This window comes from Nicotiana sylvestris, chromosome 9 (assembly GCF_000393655.2).
Source record: "Nicotiana sylvestris chromosome 9, ASM39365v2, whole genome shotgun sequence".
NCBI lineage: Eukaryota > Viridiplantae > Streptophyta > Magnoliopsida > Solanales > Solanaceae > Nicotiana > Nicotiana sylvestris.
In genome coordinates this window covers 168716122-168735453 of record NC_091065.1, presented here as the reverse complement: position 1 = coordinate 168735453, position 19332 = coordinate 168716122, and the positions used below count along the sequence as shown (strand labels likewise).

Sequence of the window (19332 nt, the reverse complement as noted above, 5' to 3'; positions counted from 1 at the left end):
ATTATTTATTTTATATCGTTACTCTTCACAAATCAAAAATAACTCCTTATCTCAAACTAAAATAAGTATTATTCTTTCAACCTTTTAAATTATGTTAGTTCGTTGTTGCATTATGCAATACTTAGTCTAACTCTTAAATTTAATTTATTTTCACACTCTTATTTTATAGCTAGGAATTCATTGATTCAGTAAAATTCAATCGGTTGAGAAGGCAAAAAAATGGTAAAAAGAAGAATAAAATTAAGTTTAGCCATGACAGAAAACACAACATAATTTTTGTTTAAAAGTAATTTAATCTTTTTTTTTTCTAAATGTTCAATTTTTTGTAACTATTAAATTACTACTATTTAAATAAATAAAAGTAGTAAAAAAATCTGCATAATTGTATTCCTGGCATACCATACAAATAACATCTTCTATTATTTGCAAAAGCAAAAAACAAAAGTGCATAAAAGGGTTTGAAAATAAGCAAATGAGAATTAAGTCATAGTAAAGACAAAGTACAATTCAATTCGACATTATTTCTAGACATATATACCATTTCAAATCATGTTCTTTCAATGCGTACACTAATGAGAAAATAACTCAAGAGATAATCGATACCATCTTATATTACAAAGAAGTTGTTCTCGGTCCTTGGTGCTCTATTTTAAAGAACAATGCATCAAATGGATCCAATCAATTGAGATAATTACCATACAAAGATCACGGGTTCTCTAAAATTTAACAGTTGTAGCTATTATTATTTATTTGTAGATATTTTAAAGAGTATTTTCTATGTTCTTTAACCAAAAATAGTCAAAATAAATAATAGATGATATTATAAAATATTTGACTGAAAATTTAAATGCAATAATTATCTGTAATTACATATAGCGCATACACATTATCCAATTATGAACAACGCATAATGCCTTCATTTTATATCAACTTGACGAACCTTATAATATTCAAATTCACCAGAAAACCATACTAATTACTTTTAAGAAATGATGATATACTTCTAGAAAATGAATGAATTAAACATTAAGAACAATATCATATCATGGTTATAGAATTTTTTCAAAGCTTCATAAATAAGAAAGAAAAGGAGAATTCACCGTACTACCACTGCTTCAATGGGAAAAATAATACATTAGAGATTGCACAACTTTTAGATGGATCGGACTTGCTTTCTCTTTCCCGGAAAGAAGATTATATATACATGAGTTTAAGTCCATACTTCCTAAAATATCTCCTAAGAATATTCTAATAACATCATATTCCTATAATATATCATATAGTATCACATCTCTAACAAATATGGATACACAATATAAATACTATATTTACACATTTACAGATCTTGATTCATAAAAGAAAATCCAACAACAATAAAGCACGAAGAAAAATCAATAAGATCTGCAATTTTTTTTAATAGTATCATAATGCTTCTTTCAATCAAACTTGATTTTTGAATCTCAAGATTTAAGATTTCAAATCAAAAACTTTTATCCTTCAATTTAAATATGTTTTAATCTAAATTCAATATTTTTATTATAATATTTATTAAATTTTACTTTAACTTTTTCTTATCACACCACTTGACGTGGTTGATTACCTTGTTATTCTTAATTAATTATCTGAGTAATTTATTTAACTCTATTTTTCGTTAAGGATAATAGTCTAAAAGATATGCAAGAGATATGGTAGTTTAGGAGTCTTTTTTCCTTAAAAATTATTTTTCAAAACATTTGCAAGATTCATTTCAATAAATTTAAACCTCATCATATAGAGTCTGCATTAACAAACATTTGGAATTCAATAATTTAATTACATCACATATTTCTAAAAAAAAATGTTTTTAGCTCTAAAGTAAAATTTATAATAAATATTTTTTCAATAGTAAGGGATCGTTGGATATGAACTATTGATTTTGTAAGATACAAAATGTTTATTTAAATATTTTTTTCTTAAAAAAGAATATTTATCATAACTGAATTATACACAAAATTTAATTAAAGATACCTATAATAATGTATATTGTTCATAAATAAGGTTAGATACAAAACTTGTACTAAATAAAGAATTATTATTTCAAGATTCTTGCTCAAAAAAGAATACCGACCATAACTGAATTATACATAAATTTAATTAAAAATACATATAGAAAATCTTGTACTACTACTTCCATTAAATATATTTTCATTTATAATTCAAATTTTTAATGTTGTCTTAAAATTGCCAAGTGACTTTATTTTAGCTTGCCACTTGACTTAACCACATGTTTCACTACTCTCCTTTTAATATAATATAGATAGATATAGATTATTCATTTTTATTTTCTCTTAAATACAAAAAAAATACTAAGAGCCCGTTTGGATTGATTTCAAAAAAGTGGGTTTTCAATAGAATAGCTTTTAAGCTAAAAAAAAGAAGAAGTTGGGATTGCCAAGCTTATTGTTTTTGGTTTGTTTTAAGCAATTTTAGAACCCGTTTGGATTAGCTAATAAGCATTAGTTGCTGAAAAGAACTTTTAAGTGCTGAAACTGATTTAATAAATAAACAGTTACGTGTTTGGGTACAAGTGTTGAAATTGATAATAAGTTGCTGCAGTATTTGATAAAGAAGTGCTGATAAACTCTTTTTCTGTTAAAATGACTTAAATAACCTTGGAACTGTTTACACTTATAAAGGCGTAATTTCTTCAAAATTTTAGATTCCAGATCAATTCAAATACAAAATATTTTATTTGTCATTTCATTTTAAATACAACTGTGCTTAGATAAGATAATTTTTTATGATAAATATAATTTATTTTATGATAAGCATATAATCGTAAGTTATAATAATTAATAAAGTGGCTAAAGTTTATCAGTAAAAAATAAATCTAAATGGGACAAATTATTTGAAGAGAAACAAACATTATCTTCATCACCACAACACTTAAAAGCAATACACCAAAAATTTGATATGTCCTCATTTATTACATACAATTCAAAAATTAATACACAATCACATAGATATAGGTATGCAAAGGAATAGAGAATTTGCTTATGTTAAATAGTCAATGAGAATTGCAGACTTGAAGAGGCAGGAAGTGGGGGGGGGGGGGGAGATGTCTACGTTGAATACTTGAGGCAAAAATAGTCAATAAGAGTTTTGTTTTAAAAATAAATATTTTAAGGATAAAATAGAAAAAATTTGGTCAAACTTAAAGTGTTTATAAGTTAAAAATTCATAAGCTGGGGGTGACCAGCTTATGGCTTTTGGCTTATTTTTTACTTATAAGTACTTGGCTTATAAGCGTTTTTAACTTTACCAAATGCGTAGATAAGGCGAAAAGTGCTTATAAGCTAGTTTGACCAGCTTATAAGCTTAGCCAAACACCCTCTTAAACTTGTTTTAAGCACTTTTTGACGTTGCCAAACATTGAGAAAAGCTAAAAAGAGCTTAAAAGTCAATCCAAACACCCTCTAACATTCTTTTATTTGTACACTTTTAATAGAGAATGACATCTTTCCTTCATATTTAAAAATAATTTAATTTTAAAATATTTACTTTGTAATAACATAAGTGTCTATGACTTATTTTATATCACAAGCAACAAAATATTTTGACAAAGGGAAATTTCTTAAATGTTAAACTACTTTTTCGTATTCGCTATAAGTATTATTTTCATTGTCACTAATAAAATATGGAGTATTAAGTGAATTAATATTTTGGATTCTAATAAGTTTGATTCTCTCCAAGTCGAACTTATGTAGTAGTACTCCCTCCATTCCCATTTGTTTGTCATGATAAGGTGTTACACGCCCATTAAAAAATATTAATGAAGAAAGTAATTTTATTAATTCTTTTATTTTTATTTATTTCGTACCTCTTAATTCTATAATAACTAATGCTAACAGTAAATTTGAAAATAAAAAATAATTCCCTGTTGATCTTTTAAAATGATAAGTAGTATTTGAGAACAACTATTTTTGGTCTACATGGCAACTAACAACTTGTTTGGATGGTGGTTACCAAAAAAAAACATGATAGAATCATGACCTGGAGTTTGAGGTTCGTATGCATAGCTTCATTATCTTGGCATTTGTTAATCCCTTTGTTCCAATTTACCAAAACATTTCACTTGATCGAAGTCAATCTAATGAATATCAAAGTTAAATTGGCCTAAAATTATTTTCTTTTATTGAAAACTAATAATAATTATTAAAATTTACGCAGAAAATATTACAAGCCCCAATTTTCTCTTGTACAATGAATAGTTACTTTTGAATAAAAACTCTTATTTAATTATACCACTATTTCAAAATATATAATATTTCAATAATTTCACCTCATATAATAATGGTAGTTGGTCCTTCAATAGCGGGTGTAAGTTCAACATGCCATCCACATATCCACTTAGAACTATTTAATAAAGGAAATTTTACGCAAAGGTGTCCTATTTATTATAAACTAAAATTATTTTAAAATATTATTTTTTATATTTAATAGCAAAATAAGTATTTATAGTATAATACTACTATTGAGGCATGAAATATGCCATTTATGTTTTCCTTTCTCTTAGACACCTGGACATACCTATTTTTAAAGTGATTGTCTTTATTGTATTCATGAATACATGGCGTGAATACATGTGAATACATGTGCATACGGTTGGATTGCCCTGATTTTAGGTGCTTTTTGTTGTTGTATTCATGAATACATGACGCGAATACAAGTGAATACATGTGTGCACAGCTGGATTGCCTTGATTTTAGGCACTTTTTGTTGTTGTATTCATGAATACATGGCACGAATACATGTGAATACATCCACGTACAACTAGACTGCCCTGATTTTAGGTGCTTTTTGCTGTTGTGCTCATGAATACAGTAGCGCGAATACAGTGAATACACTACTGTAACAACTGAATAGTAGCTATAGGAAGTAATTATACATATGATAACTATAGGAAATTAATAGCTACTAAACAATAGTGGTTTCTGAAAATTCATCTTTAATAATTATATTGATAATCTGATGCGTGCATGCTTGAGCAAGATTAAAGCTGGGAGTAATTGAGAGCCAAAGATAATACTTTGTGGATCTAAGTATTAACAGTGATAACATATGAAGATTTTTATGCCATCAATGTTATGCTAGTTGCAATAGGTTAATTATTTATTTTCTCAGATTATCTATTATGCTTAGTATAAGTATAAAAATAATTGTGTTACAAGTGATCTAGCTGTGCAAAAATTTCTTATCAATATTAACGCATAGATATAGGCGTATTCATAATTTAAAATTTATGGGTTCCTACAGCGATATCAAGGTTGATATGTAATAAAAATTAAGTTAATTAATAGCTAAATATTTATAGAAATTTAGTAAATCGTTTGTCGGTCCTCGTCGGAGTCACGACTGATGTTTGCAATGTCATTTTCGGCCTGCCGCATTCGGCGGTCCAGGTCGTCCAACCTTTGCACTAGGTTGTTGCTTTGATCAGGCACCGTTTCTACGATGGGTCGTAATCGGTCAACCGTCTCTTCTAGGGATGCTAGACGCTCCCCATGATTCACCATGGTCAGAAATGGTGATGATGGCAAATGTTTTCCCTCGTCCGATGTCGAGCCTAGGCTCTGATACCAACTGTTACGCAACGCCTTCCTGATGATCTTTGGAAGGGCAACGTAAGGCTAAGCAACCGATGTCAGTGCGGTTGCTGTCCGCCAATGAGGTCCTCGCCGCACGCTAGACTAGATTGTCAGTGCCGTGCGGGAAAACCAATGTCGTGGGCAATTGCGGAAGCTGAGAGAGAATTGAGTTTTGAATGCTGATGATGATTTTATTGATGACTGAAAATGATGATTACAATGATGTGGTGTCGAGGGGGAAAAAATGTAGCTTCTCTTCAAAAGCACTTTTCTGAGAAACACTTTTGAAAAAAATACACTTTGAAGCAGTTATCAACAGTTTGGCCAAACACTAATTACTGTTCAAAAGTATTTTTTAAATTAATTAGCCAAACACAAAGTAATTTTCACCAAAAATAATTTTTTAAAAAGTAATTATGAAAAAAACATTTATTAAAATAAGCAGATTATAGAATTCCGGCCAACGGGCTATAAGTGGCATACGTCCATAAGCGTGTGCGACGTCCTTGTCTGTTTTCTACTTTTCTTTTTTCCAACGTTTCTGTCAAACCTCCACGTTTGAAACTTGTGGCTTTGGAAATTTCCATTGAAAAGATCTTTTCCCATTTAGCTAGTATTTGGATATAGATTTAGCTGAAACTTGAAAAATGAATTTTTAAAATTATGTTGAAAAATAATTTTTTGAAATTGACATTGTATTTGAACATGAATTTTATTTGAAAAGCGTTAGAAATTTCGTGAGTGAAAGGAAACTTTTCACCTAAAAACCTCCTTAAACCAGTTTTTGGGTTCAAAAGCTAACCATATTCCATGAAGAACTATTGTTTTTTAAAAAAAAAAATCAAAACAAGCTGCCAAAATCTATGGTGTAATATTTGGTGTTTTGGTGCTCCAACTCAACACCACTTCTTACATTATTTTGGTGTGTGAATAGTGTTGCACCAAATTTGGTGTAACACTATTCATCAATATTTTATTATTATTTTTATTAGCTTTTAATATATTAAATTGAAAGTTGAATATTTATGTAGAAATTAAAATAAATTTTACCATAATGTAATATTTATTTAATTATATTTTATAAATAATTTCACTTTTATTTGAATACCTTAATAATATACTACAATTTAGATTATTTTGAAAATTTATGATATAAAATAAATTTATAGTAAATGGTTAAAAAATGAATATGAATTATATGGGATGAATATGTAAAAAAGAAATTTATTTTATGAAAATAAAAAGATAAAATGTAAAAAAATAAAATAATATAATATAATATAGAAGAGATAGAAGAATATAAAAGGGATTTTTTTTTGTGTGTTAAAATTAGTGTAATGAGTTGGAGTTAATTTTTATCATTTTGGTATTTATACTATTTTTGTGTAAAAATAATGATTAAGGTTGAAGATGCCCTAAAGATGTTGAAGATGCGATGATCAAATGATGGCTGTGGGCGGGAGGGAATATGGGTAGTAATTAAGGGCAATTAATTAAATTCACGGGCTTTTTAACTGTTCCAGTTGTATATATATACGTCCAACGTGCTGAAATGCAACTATATTTCACGCATACACATCAGATTATGGTAAAAATAGCACGGACTAACTAGTTTTCGGATTGATCATTCAAAAATAGCTAACTTTTGCAAAGTCATTGAAAAATAACTACTATTTTGCTGCAACACGAAAAGTTCCAGAATATTATACTGGAGATCGGTGCACTTGTGTATAAACTTCCAACATATTATGTTGGACCGGTATATTATACCGGAACTCCAGTATAATATGCTGGAAGTCCAGTATATTATACTGGAACTCCACTACAGTATACGTTGCTGGAACTCCAGTATATTATACTGGAACTCCACTACAGTATACGTTGCTGGAACTCCAGTATATTATACTGGAGTTCCAGTATACTTATGCTCAAATTCCAGTATATTATGCTGGTGTATTTTCCAGATTTTGAACAGTGTTTTCGTTTAGATTTATCTTTACATGAAAAATGGCTAAATTTCGATTACTTTTAAACAATGACTATTTTTGAATGACCACTAGTAAATCTGGCTATTTTTTAATTTCTCCCCGGATTGAAGTGTGAACGAAGCCCGTTTAATCCAACATAAGGTGTCTAGTTGATCATTGGGTAAGTTTAAGTGTTCAGCTGAAAGTTGAAACCAAATTTGATGTCTGTTTGTATATTTTGGCTGTATTTTAATATAAGATATATTTTATAGAGAGTGTAACTATAGAATTTCTATAGAACGCGGGATATAAGTACTTGATTTCTGAAATACCTCCGAAATAAATCAAGTATGATGTCTGTTTATGTATTTTGCCTGTATTTTAATATAAGAGGAGAATATTTTATAGAGAGTGTGGGTATAGAATTCTATAGTACTGGGGATATAAATTTGATTTCTGAAATACCTCCAATATATATATACATATATATATATATTGAATTCTTTTGACGAAAATCTTACCTTTTGCAATTGTTGCTTTTTGATTAGTTGTCGTAGAACAAAAAGAGGAAAGAATTAAACTAAGACACTCTTATAATTATTGTAATAGTTTAGGATATCCAAATATGACTTAGGATTGTAATAGAGAATTAAGAGAATAACTGTTAAAACAAAGTTGTATGAAAAGGCAGAAACTCGCGTATTAATTTGACGGATAGAGTTTTTGTATTACTTTACTAATATATAGAAGAGCGAGAGAGGAGCAACTGAAGGTCGTCATGTCAGCTTGCCGACCGGGGACAATTTTGGCATTTTGCGCACAACTATGCTTTAATCTTGTAGTACTAGATTGCCTTATGTATTGTGCGTTTCCTTATTTGGACAAAATATTCATAACATCCGTCATTAATAGCACTGCAACGTTGGGGCCCAATCGACTTTTTCGGCTACACGTGCGTTGCAGTCTTTTTACCTATATATGTCGACCCTACTCCTTAGAAATAACTTTTATAATAGCTTGACTTAACTTCTTCCGTAGATTATTATCTTTACAAATTGGTCAAAGACACAAATACATTAATTTTAAATTAAAAATAGTGATCATAACAAATATAAAGTTAACAAATATAGTCAAAAAAATCGACCCCAAAACAATAATACACTGGTATTTGCAATGCAACTTTAAAAAAAAAAAGGTAATAGACTAATATAATAGTTAGCCATATCTTGAAAGTTAATTATAGAAAATCGGGATACTCGCAAAGGTCGATTCATTAGTAAGTTAAGCATGAGCTCCAACAATTAGGGAATATTATTTGTTTTAATTTGAAAAATTGTCTCTACATCACTAAATTTATTTTTGTAAATGTAAACATTTGATATTTATTAGGAAATATAACAAAAACAATTCTATGGAGCTCCAATTGGGTTTTCAACGAAGTTATCCGATAATATATTTTGTAAGAAGCTGTGACGCTAATTAAGTTATAGTAATAGTTTTACCCAATTTAACAGGCAGTTTGGCCAAACCTTCTAAATTTATTTATTTTGAAAAGATCCTTTTGTCAAAACTATTTCAGAAAAAGTACTACTAGAGAGTTACTACAATTTATGTTTGGGTATTCAATTGTTTTTCAAAAAAATTCTCAATATTAGAACAACAATTTATGTTCGACCTAGGTTTCAGAAGTGTTTAGAGGGAAAAACTATTTTTCAGCTTCTGAAAAATTACTTATGCTAATACTTAAAAGCTATTTTTTCATAAAAGCTTGGCCAAACACTCTCTAAAATAGGACAATTTTAAAAGAAAACCACCATATTCATTTAAGTTGTTTAGCAAAGAAAATCCATTTAGATTATAATTTGTTACTTTACACATGATGTGGTTATTTGTTCTGTATTATTTATTTTTAGAGTATTTATTTATCTTAACTGTCATTTATTGAGGTATTCAAAACTTATCCCAAAAGGTAAAAAATGTAACAAACATCGAGAGAAGCAACTGAAGGTCGTCATGTCAGCTTGCCGACCAGGGACAATTTTGGCATTTCGCGCTCAACTGTGCTTTAATCTTGTAGTACTAGATTGCCTTGTGTATTGTGCGTTTCCTTATTTGGACAAAATATCCATAACATCCGTCATTAATAGCACTGCAATGTTGGGGCCCAATCAATTTTTTCGGCTACACGTGCGTTGCAGTCTTTTTACCTATATATGTCGACCCTCCTCCTTAAAAATAACTTTTATAATAGCTTGACTTAACTTCTTCCGTAGATTATTATCTTTACAAATTGGTCAAAGACACAAATACATTAATTTTAAATTTAAAATAGTGATCATAACAAATATAAAGTTAACAAATATAGTCAAAAAAATCGAACCCAAAACAATAATACACTGGTATTTGCAATGCAACTTTTAAAAAAAAGGTAATAGACTAATATAATAGGTTAGCCATATCTTGAAAGTTAATTATAGAAAATCGGGATACTCGCAAAGGTCGATTCATTAGTAAGTTAAGCATGAGCTCCAACAATTAGGGAATATTATTTGTTTTAGTTTGAAAAATTGTCTCTACATCACTAAATTTATTTTTGTAAATGTAAACATTTGATATTTTTTAGGAAATATAACGAAAACAATTCTGTGGAGCTCCAATTGGGTTTTCAACGAAGTTATCCGATAATATATTTTGTAAGAAGCTGTGACGCTAATTAAGTTATAGTAATAGTTTTACCCAATTTAACATGTAGTTTGGCCAAACCTCCTAAATTTATTTATTTTGAAAAGATCCTTTTGTCAAAACTATTTCAGAAAAAGTACTACTAGAGAGTTACTACAATTTTTGTTTGGGTATTCAATTGTTTTTCAAAAAAATTCTCAATATTAGAACAACAATTTATGCTCGACCTAGGTTTCAGAAGTGTTTAGAGGGAAAAGCTATTTTTCAGCTTCTGAAAAATTACTTATGCTAATACTTAAAAGCTATTTTTTCATAAAAACTTAGCCAATCACTCTCTAAAATAGGACAATTTTAAAAGAAAACCACCATATTCATTTAAGTTGTTTAGCAAAGAAAATCCCTTTAGATTATAATTTGTTACATTACACATGATGTGGTTATTTGTTCTGTATTATTTATTTTTAGAGTATTTATTTATCTTAACTGTCATTTATTGAGATATTCGAAACTTATCCCAAAAGGTAAAAAAATGTAACAAACATGTTTGTTATGATGTAAGTAAGAGCTAGGAGAAAATAATGGTTTCATGAAAAAAACTACAGATGGAAACTTTGTCACACTAATGCGTTGAAAAAACTATATATTTAGCAATTTCAGTACACATATTTCAAAGTTCTATACAATCCACCTTTCAATTAAAATCCAGTTTTTTTGCATCTCTTTTTCTTCTTCTTTCTTTGCTGTTTTTTCTTTTTTCGTTTACTCTTTGACCTATCGTTCAGTTGATTTCCCATTTTTCTGTTTGTTTTTTCTTTTCTGTTTTTTTTTTTTGCCTTCCTTCTTTTCTTTTTTTATTTTATTTTATTTTGCTAATGATGACGACATGAGTTGAGCTTAATGAAAGGAATGAGGATTCATATTGCCGACCCCAACTTGTTTGGGACTGAGGCGTAATTGTTGTTATTCTTTTTTTTTTTTTGGTTCATTCTTGGATTTTCAAAATTCTAAAAAAATAAAATATTCATCTCTCCTCTAGCAGTGCACCCATCCTCCTGAAGTCCTGCATATGCATCTGCTTTAGCTACAGAAATTTCCAACACTGCAGCAAATAGCAGGTATTTATGTTAAATTTTGCTTGTAATAGGTAAATCATGGAAAAGCTCAGTTGGCCTAACAATATCGGTGGCTGAAATGTTCAGAGTTTGCTATCAAATAACCATAATTTTCTGTATTCCTTAAGTCAATCAAAGGCTTCTCCACTGAGGATCTAGATTAGGCTCCACCTAGTGATAATCACACAAAAGAAAGCAACTTGATATGTTGACGGTCCAAGCTTTATAGAAACATAATAGACAAAAGCATTCAGTTAGGTAAATTTGGTACCTCGTCAGAGCAGCAAGAATAATCGGACTGAGTAACAGGCTACATGAAATCTTCTTCAATACCATTTGACAAATAACACAAGCAAGGTATTATAGTATCACTCAGCAATTAGCAAGACCAACCTGCACGAGAGAGTGAATTAATCAAAATCCTTGAAAATCAATCATGTTATATGGAGGTAACACTATACATACCATATTTTGTAGATTCATGTTCCTGTATTATCACTTCCAGCAACTCTTCCATGGTTCGATATCCTCCTCCTACACTCAGTAAAGGAAAAATGACATTGCTACGCCACCACCTGAGAGCATATATAGCTCAAAAAGATAGTTTATTCTTTCGGGCACTTACCAGGAAGACAAAAGAAGCATCCGCCTAGTGACCTAATCCAGCTTTACACTTGTCACACCTTCTTTTTGCGCACCTACCCCGAAGGATAAATGCGTGAGGGAGTTTTTCCATTTTTAAGTGACATTATTCGAAAATGGGATTATTTATTTGTTTCAGAGTCGCCACTTGGGAAAGGTTTGGCTTTTGGTGTCCCAAGTCACCGGTTTATCTTGAATCCCAAATCGAGGAAATTTTTGACTTTCCAAATGAAGTCTGCGAACTAGAAATTCTAAGTAAGGAATTCTGTTGACCCGAGGGAAGGTGTTAGGCACCCACGGATCCCGTGGTTATAGCACGGTCGCTTAAATTGTTATAATGGCTAAATATCTGATTTTAATACATGTTATAACTTGTGTGCTTTTATTAAGTTTAAACCGCTTTTATTATTATTTTTAATAGAATTGCAACGTCGTGAAAATGCATCTCGAACCACATCGCAATCAATGCACCTGTGGTTGTTAATACATTCCAACTCCGTTGAGATTTGGATTTGGGTCACATAAATGCACACCCGAATTTAAGGATGTAATTTAATTAAAATCACGCCTAAAGAGTCTAACGCGTTATTATCTTTGGGGAAAGCCGTGAAGTTCGCTAGACGACTCATCCCGTATTCTAAGTATTTTTAATATATACATTTATGAGGGCCCCTGCAGTTTGTGCGTTTTATTGGGCGAGGCTCGACTCATTTTATTTTTAAAAGGGGCAAGCCTAAAGCGAACTATAATTTTTTTTATATTTTTTTTTGTCTCTAAAAAAAAAGAAAATATCCTAATTAAAATGTTTCAGGTCTAATACGGGCCAAGCAATAGTTTTAAAATAAACGTGCCATTAACGAAGACTGTTCGAGCGCGGGCCTTAAAATTTGCCCAAACGAGAAAGGTACTTAATAGGCCCACTTCAAGACTTTTAATTAGCCACTGATCCTTGATTCTTACCAAACAAATTTCAAATTTTAAAAAACAAATGACGGCATGCTCAGTTATTTCACGCTATTGCAATATGCACTTGATAATTGAACGCATGGAATAATGATGTGTATTTATTTATTCCTACTGGAGATTGATTACTCCGCACAGGCTAACTAGTTTGATACTAGCTCGAACTAAACTTACTAGTCTAATACTTAACTTGGGCTTGACGTATGATAACATAATCAATTACTTCACGCTGTTCTAACTGCCTGTTGATTTATTACTAAACATGCAATCGTTTAATGGCGAACGACAAAAGAGGATCTAATACTTAACAATCCAATAATTCACATGATCTAGCTAACTCGAAATCCATTTTTTTGGTCCAAATACAGTCTCATACAGTTCATTCGAATACACCCAGGAGCCTACTAAAATCATGCATTAGACTATCGATGTGAACTAAACCAAGCTAATCGTTAACTTAACCTAACATCAGCCAAAAACAACCAAAATCAGTCTAGTAGTTCAATATAGTTCTTGACAACATAAGTAATCTAATTGGAATATTAAAACTACAACAATTCTCAATAGATGCAGATTAACAAAAGTTCCTTGTCATTGACTTTCTGGATCATTTATACACTTGAAACAAGATTCCACATTCAACTGGAGACAAAAGTGTACCTGGATTCGAGATTACAATGAAGAAAAAGAGTCAGTCGAGTCAGGGAAGATTAACAGCAGCAATTTGAACTCAACAACCCCAACTATGTCAAGCTTGAACCCAGAAACACATATAGAAACCAGGAGTGTTTTGAAAATCGAACAACACTACTCGAATAAAAACCCAAACTCAACTGAACATCAACCAATGGACCCCAATTGAAAACAAGCAGCAATCTCTCATACATTGACCCCAAAAAAACACTGAAAGTGAACTCTTATATGTTTAAGAATAAACCCTTTGAGTTTGATTCCTGAATTTGACTTCAAAGACCAAACTTCAAACACAAACTCTCACAGACTGATTAAGAATCACTAATATTCTTTGTGTTTTTTGACCCCTGAAAAATTTCTCTCAATCTGAACTTTTTCCCCTTTTCAATTTTTTCAGTCCCCCTCTCCTTCTTCCTCTCGTTTGATTTTATAGCCCTCCTCCTTCAAAATAAACAGGCTGCTCAGGCTTAAAGTATATTTCCTAATCTGTCCTTTCCACCTTTTGTTGTCTAGGCATGGGTTTTCTTATTTAAAAATCTCCTGAAGTTCAAAAAAGTAATGTCTATCCTACTGTACAACAGGTTTCACTACCTATTTCCATGTGCATTCTCAGCTTTTATTATTTTAAGTCATCCTACATCTGAGTTCCCACCTTTAAAGATGTCAGCCAGGATGTATTTGCACTAAGATTCCCTCTTTTAATTAAATTATTCATTAATTTAATGATTCACTACATACTCAACTAGCAGTACACTCACTCTAAACCCCTTTTTTTAGGTTTTCAAATCCCAAACTAAACTCTGAAATCTACATTAAAACTGCAGCTATAACCAATTCAAACTTCCTAAATTCTGGACTGAACTTCAAACCAAAATCACATCAACAAACAAAGGAGCTTAGCAGAACATTGAAGCTGAAATCAAAATTCATTGATACTTAACAGAAAACTCAATAACAGCATTACCCTGAATCAGAACACAAACCTATTGAACTATCCAGGTCAAACTTCCAATCACCAGTGGCACATTATGGGAATGATTAATTCATAATTCCAAATTAAGCTAAATAGAGTGAAGGAAATCCTGCGATATACTGAACTTAACGAAGATTGATGAATATCAAAGAACAAAAAGCCACACATCACATATATGGGACAAACCTGAACCAATTCCAGAAAGTCTAACATACATTATTTAAACAAAACAACAAAAGAAACCTACTGAAATGGACTATGAAATCAAGGCCAGGATTAAAACTACTATCAGGTTAAACTAACTCACACATAACGAACTAATCAATAAATTGACCAAACAGTTTACAGCATATAACCAACAATTAGAGAACTTGGACCCAATAAACGTTCTGATGAGAAGGAGAGAAGTACTGAACAAATGACAAGAAACAAATCAAAACAAAAATACAATTTAAAACAGACAAACAAAACTATAGAAGGAAACAAAAGAAATTATGAAGAACTTACTGTTCTTTTCTCAGATTTCAATAGTATGCCCTTTCGAACTTGAGTCCTAGTCAGTATTATACGTCTATTTCGTGAGAAATAGGCCTACAATACTGAATAGAAACCAATCGACCCTGAAGCTTTGATACGTCTTGAACCGTTGAAACCCTAGATCCGTCATTCGATGGTTTTTACTCATGTTCGAGCCAATTTGGTTAGGGATTAAGAACGAGGAGGTAAAGGGGATTATTGGGTGTTAGTCTGGGGTCAAGGGGACAGGCTAGGGCTTGAAGGGGAGATCTTTGATCGAAGATTCGAGGAGATCCAACGAGATTCGAGGGAATTGTTGATGGTTTAGGGATGAGGGAAGCCTAGTGGTGGTGTGGTGTTAATTAGGGGTGGATTGGGGTGGTTTCATGGTCAGCTCGAAACTTCAATTGAAGATTCGAGAAGATGTGGGATGATTCGAAGCAAATGGTTCATGGATTCGTATTGTGGATAGGGAGATGGCTCAGGGGTGTCATTTTGGTGGTCACCGACGTTGCCGCCACCGGGTTTTAGGCGAAGGGGAGGGGTGGTGGCTGGCTAGGGTTCTTGGGGTCGTCTGGTTTGTTGAGAGAGACGAAGAGAGAGGGGGTAGCTTAGGGGGTGTGGGGTGTGTTTTAAAATATATATATATATGTGATGGGTGAGTGAATCCAAGCCGTTAGATCTGATGAGATCAACGGTTTGGATCACTTCACTTATATAAAATAGCGTCGTTTTGGTCTTAGTGGGGGACTGGGTCGATCCAGAGAAAACGGGCCGGGTTATGGGGTGAGGTCTTGGACCGTTGGATGAGGATGGATAAACGGTCGAGATTCGCTGATCTCGAAACGACGTCGTCTGATGCGTCTTTGAGAGTTGAAGGTTTGGACCGGGTATAGGTCTCATTTGGGCCTGATTTTGGCCCAAAAATGAAATAGCCCAGTCCAATTTTCTTTTCTATTTTTTGTTCTTTTCCTTTTTAATTCCTAATTTAATTTCGAATTTACCAAAATCCTAAAAATAAATTACAAAACAACAATTATATTACATAGACATTAATTGATTCTTAGCAATAGTTAACACACAATATCAAATATTAATTAAACAAAATCACACCATTAAACAATAAAAATGACAAAATTATCAAAAATAATATTTTTTTGTGATTTTCATTCCAAATATGATTTAATTAATTCCTAATAGCAGAATAAAATCCTAAATTCATGCAACATATTTTTTGTATTTTTAATTAAAAATAAACAATCACAGACAAAACTACAAATAAGTATCCGAAACGCCACGCAAATTCTAAAGATTATACACAAAGACAATTTATTTTATTTTTTTGATTTCTTTTGGAGTAATTGTCGTGAGAGCAAAAATCACGTGCTCACAGTTGCCCCTCTTTGTTCGAAAATATGCAGGGTTTTCGTGCAAAGATAAAGTGAGCGAATACGAGCAATTTTTGCACGTTCGAGTACTCCGTGTGAAGCATTTTTTTGAAATATTTGACCGAACCTTTGCTTCAAAGGTTTCCTACATATCCTGGGCTAAACAGGAATCAGGTTAATGTAGTTCGGGAAGTTTTGGTAGCTGGGACTACCATGGGACTGCAATTTTGCTGTTACTGCTTGCTGACCTCCTTATTACACCAAAGGGGAAAAATCGAAGCTAAGCTAGCTATTTCAATCAACTATGAGTTACAAGATTCCTATCTATAATTCTCTTGAAACTTGATCTTGAGTCTTAGCTGATTTCGTTGTAGACTTCGATCTGAATCTTGATGCTCGCAAGTTGTAGGTGCTTGTTTATTTCTGCAGCATTGAGTAAGACAGGATTGGCGGAGCTTGTGACTTCTATCAGATTTTGAGCAATCCGCACCTTTGTTTTCTCCAATATTTGAGCTCATTTCTTTTTTTTTGTTCTTTTTTTTTCTTTATTCTGGATTGAGACTCACTCCGCAGGTCATCTCGATCCCTGTGCCTCAAGGTCAAACCTGCTCAAGCATCAAAACAAACAACCAAACGAAATTTTTCTGCCCTAGTTTTACTAGGAAATTTTCATGAGTTATTTGCAATAAAAATTCGCGGAATCGATAAGGGGATTGGAAACCCCAAGTCTAAAAGGCGCAACTCAGGGATTGGAGCCCTAATGTTCGCAAAATGAAAATGCTCAACTCAGGGATTGGAGCCCTAATGTAAACTGCTCAGGGATTGGAGCCCTAATGTTGGCTAAGAAAAGTCGCTCAACTCAGGGATTGAAGCCCTAATGTTGGCTAAAGGAAGAACGCTCAACTCAGGGATTGGAGCCCTAATGTTGGCTAAGAGAAAGTTGCTCAACTCAGAGATTGGAGCCCTATTGTTGGCTAAAGGAAACGCTCAACTCAGGGATTGGAGCCCTAATGTCGGCTAAGGAAAATTGCTCAACTTAGGGAATGGAGCCCTAATATCGCTAAGGAAACACTCAACTCAGGGATTGAAGCCCTAATGTCGGCTAAAGGAAACGCTCAACTCAGGGATTGGAGCCCTAATGTCGGCTAAAGGAAAATCGCTCAACTCAGGGATTGGAGCCCTAATGTTGGCTAAGAGAAAGTTGCTCAACTCAGGGATTGGAGCCCTAATGTTGGCTAAAGGAAGAACGCTCAACTCAGGGATTGGAGCCCTAATGTTGGCTAAGAGAAAGTTGCTCAACTCAGGGATTGGAGCCCTAATGTTGGCTAAAGGAAAATGCTCAACTCAGGGATTGGAAGCCCTAATGTCGGCTAAAGAAAAATCGCTCAACTCAGGGATTGGAGCCCTAATGTTGGCTAAGGAAAACCGCTCAACTCAGGGATGGGAGCCCTAATGTCGGCTAAGGAAAATCGCTCAACTCAGGGATTGGAGCCCTAATGTTGGCTAAGGAAATCCGCTCAACTCAGGGATTGGAGCCCTAATGTCGGCTAAAGGAAAATCGCTCAACTCAGGGATTGGAGCCCTAATGTTGGCAAAGGTGACTAGGGGATGGAGACCATATGTCTAAAAATCTCAACTTAGGGATTGGAGCCTTAATATTGGTAAAGGCAACTAGGGAATGGAGGCCCTATGTCTAAAAATCTCAACTTAGGGATTGGAGCCCTAATATTGGTAAAGGCGACTAAGGAATGGAGGCCCTATGTCTAAAAATCTCATCTTAGGGATTGGAGCCCTAATGTTGGTAAGAGTAGACTAGGGAATGGAGACCCTATGTCTAAAATCTCAACTCAGGGATTGGAGCCCTAATGTTGGCAAAAAGGTAAAAGATTGATTTTGGGGCTTCTAAACTACTTTTTTTATTATTTTCTTCTTATCTATTTTCTTTCAATTTATTTTTTAGTAAAAAAAAATGCATGAAAGAATTTGGAGGAGACTTCCCTTTTGAGTTGATTATTGTTGCTAAGCTATTTCTAGCGCTTGCACATTTTCTTTTTCCATTTTGGTTACACCTGCTTCTTGCACTGTTGCTTTGGATTGCACCTGTTTCAATTTTCAAACAAAGAACAATTGTTAGTTTGAAACGGTGGTCGGTTTTGTGGCCTTCATTGTTTTTGATCACTCGATCTCGTCCCAACTCTTTTGGCGAGAAACTCTGCCGCTTGCTAGCTTTTATTAAAGATTGGTCTCTCTCCTAAAACCGAGGAACTCAACTTTTCAAAATTTATCATGACGGCTCAACCGTATAAGGCTTTAACCCTTTCAATTTAATCTGCTTCTAGGGGCTTTGGCTTTGGATTTCTTTTCATTTTCAATAACTCTGATTTCAGAGCATCGGCTATCATGGCCAGTTGGGATCGACTTGATGCATCCACTGAGGCTGGGTACTTTTCTTTGGACTTGGCTTTATTAAATAAAACCCTGTAAAACCAATCTTGCCACTTTTTCTTTGTATTAGTTTCGGAACAGAATTAGACCGAAAGGGATTCAAAGAAAAGTAAAGAAAGGACAAGAAAAAAATGAATTTAAGGAGAAGCGTCCCTTTTGGGGGAAAGAAGGACTTATCTGGGGTGCATGCAGACTTCAATAGACATGACATGCTTCTTGGACTGGATACCCGATATGCACAACTATCCAACTCATTGTGAACCATATCTCCAAATCGAGAAACCTGGCCAGGACTCTTTCAGTGGTGGGGGTGTCTTCTTTTCG

At 32.7% G+C, this 19332-nt stretch overlaps 1 long non-coding RNA gene across 1 annotated transcript; it reads right to left on the bottom strand.

Annotated features, from left to right (window-relative positions):
- Positions 1–10899: 10899 nt before the first annotated feature.
- On the bottom strand, positions 10900–12056 carry LOC138877056 (uncharacterized). The gene is made up of 4 exons (XR_011402368.1): positions 12014–12056; positions 11854–11922; positions 11660–11781; positions 10900–11375 (listed from the first exon to the last, which is right to left on the bottom strand). It is a non-coding gene; the product is annotated as an uncharacterized lncRNA (long non-coding RNA).
- Positions 12057–19332: the final 7276 nt, after the last annotated feature.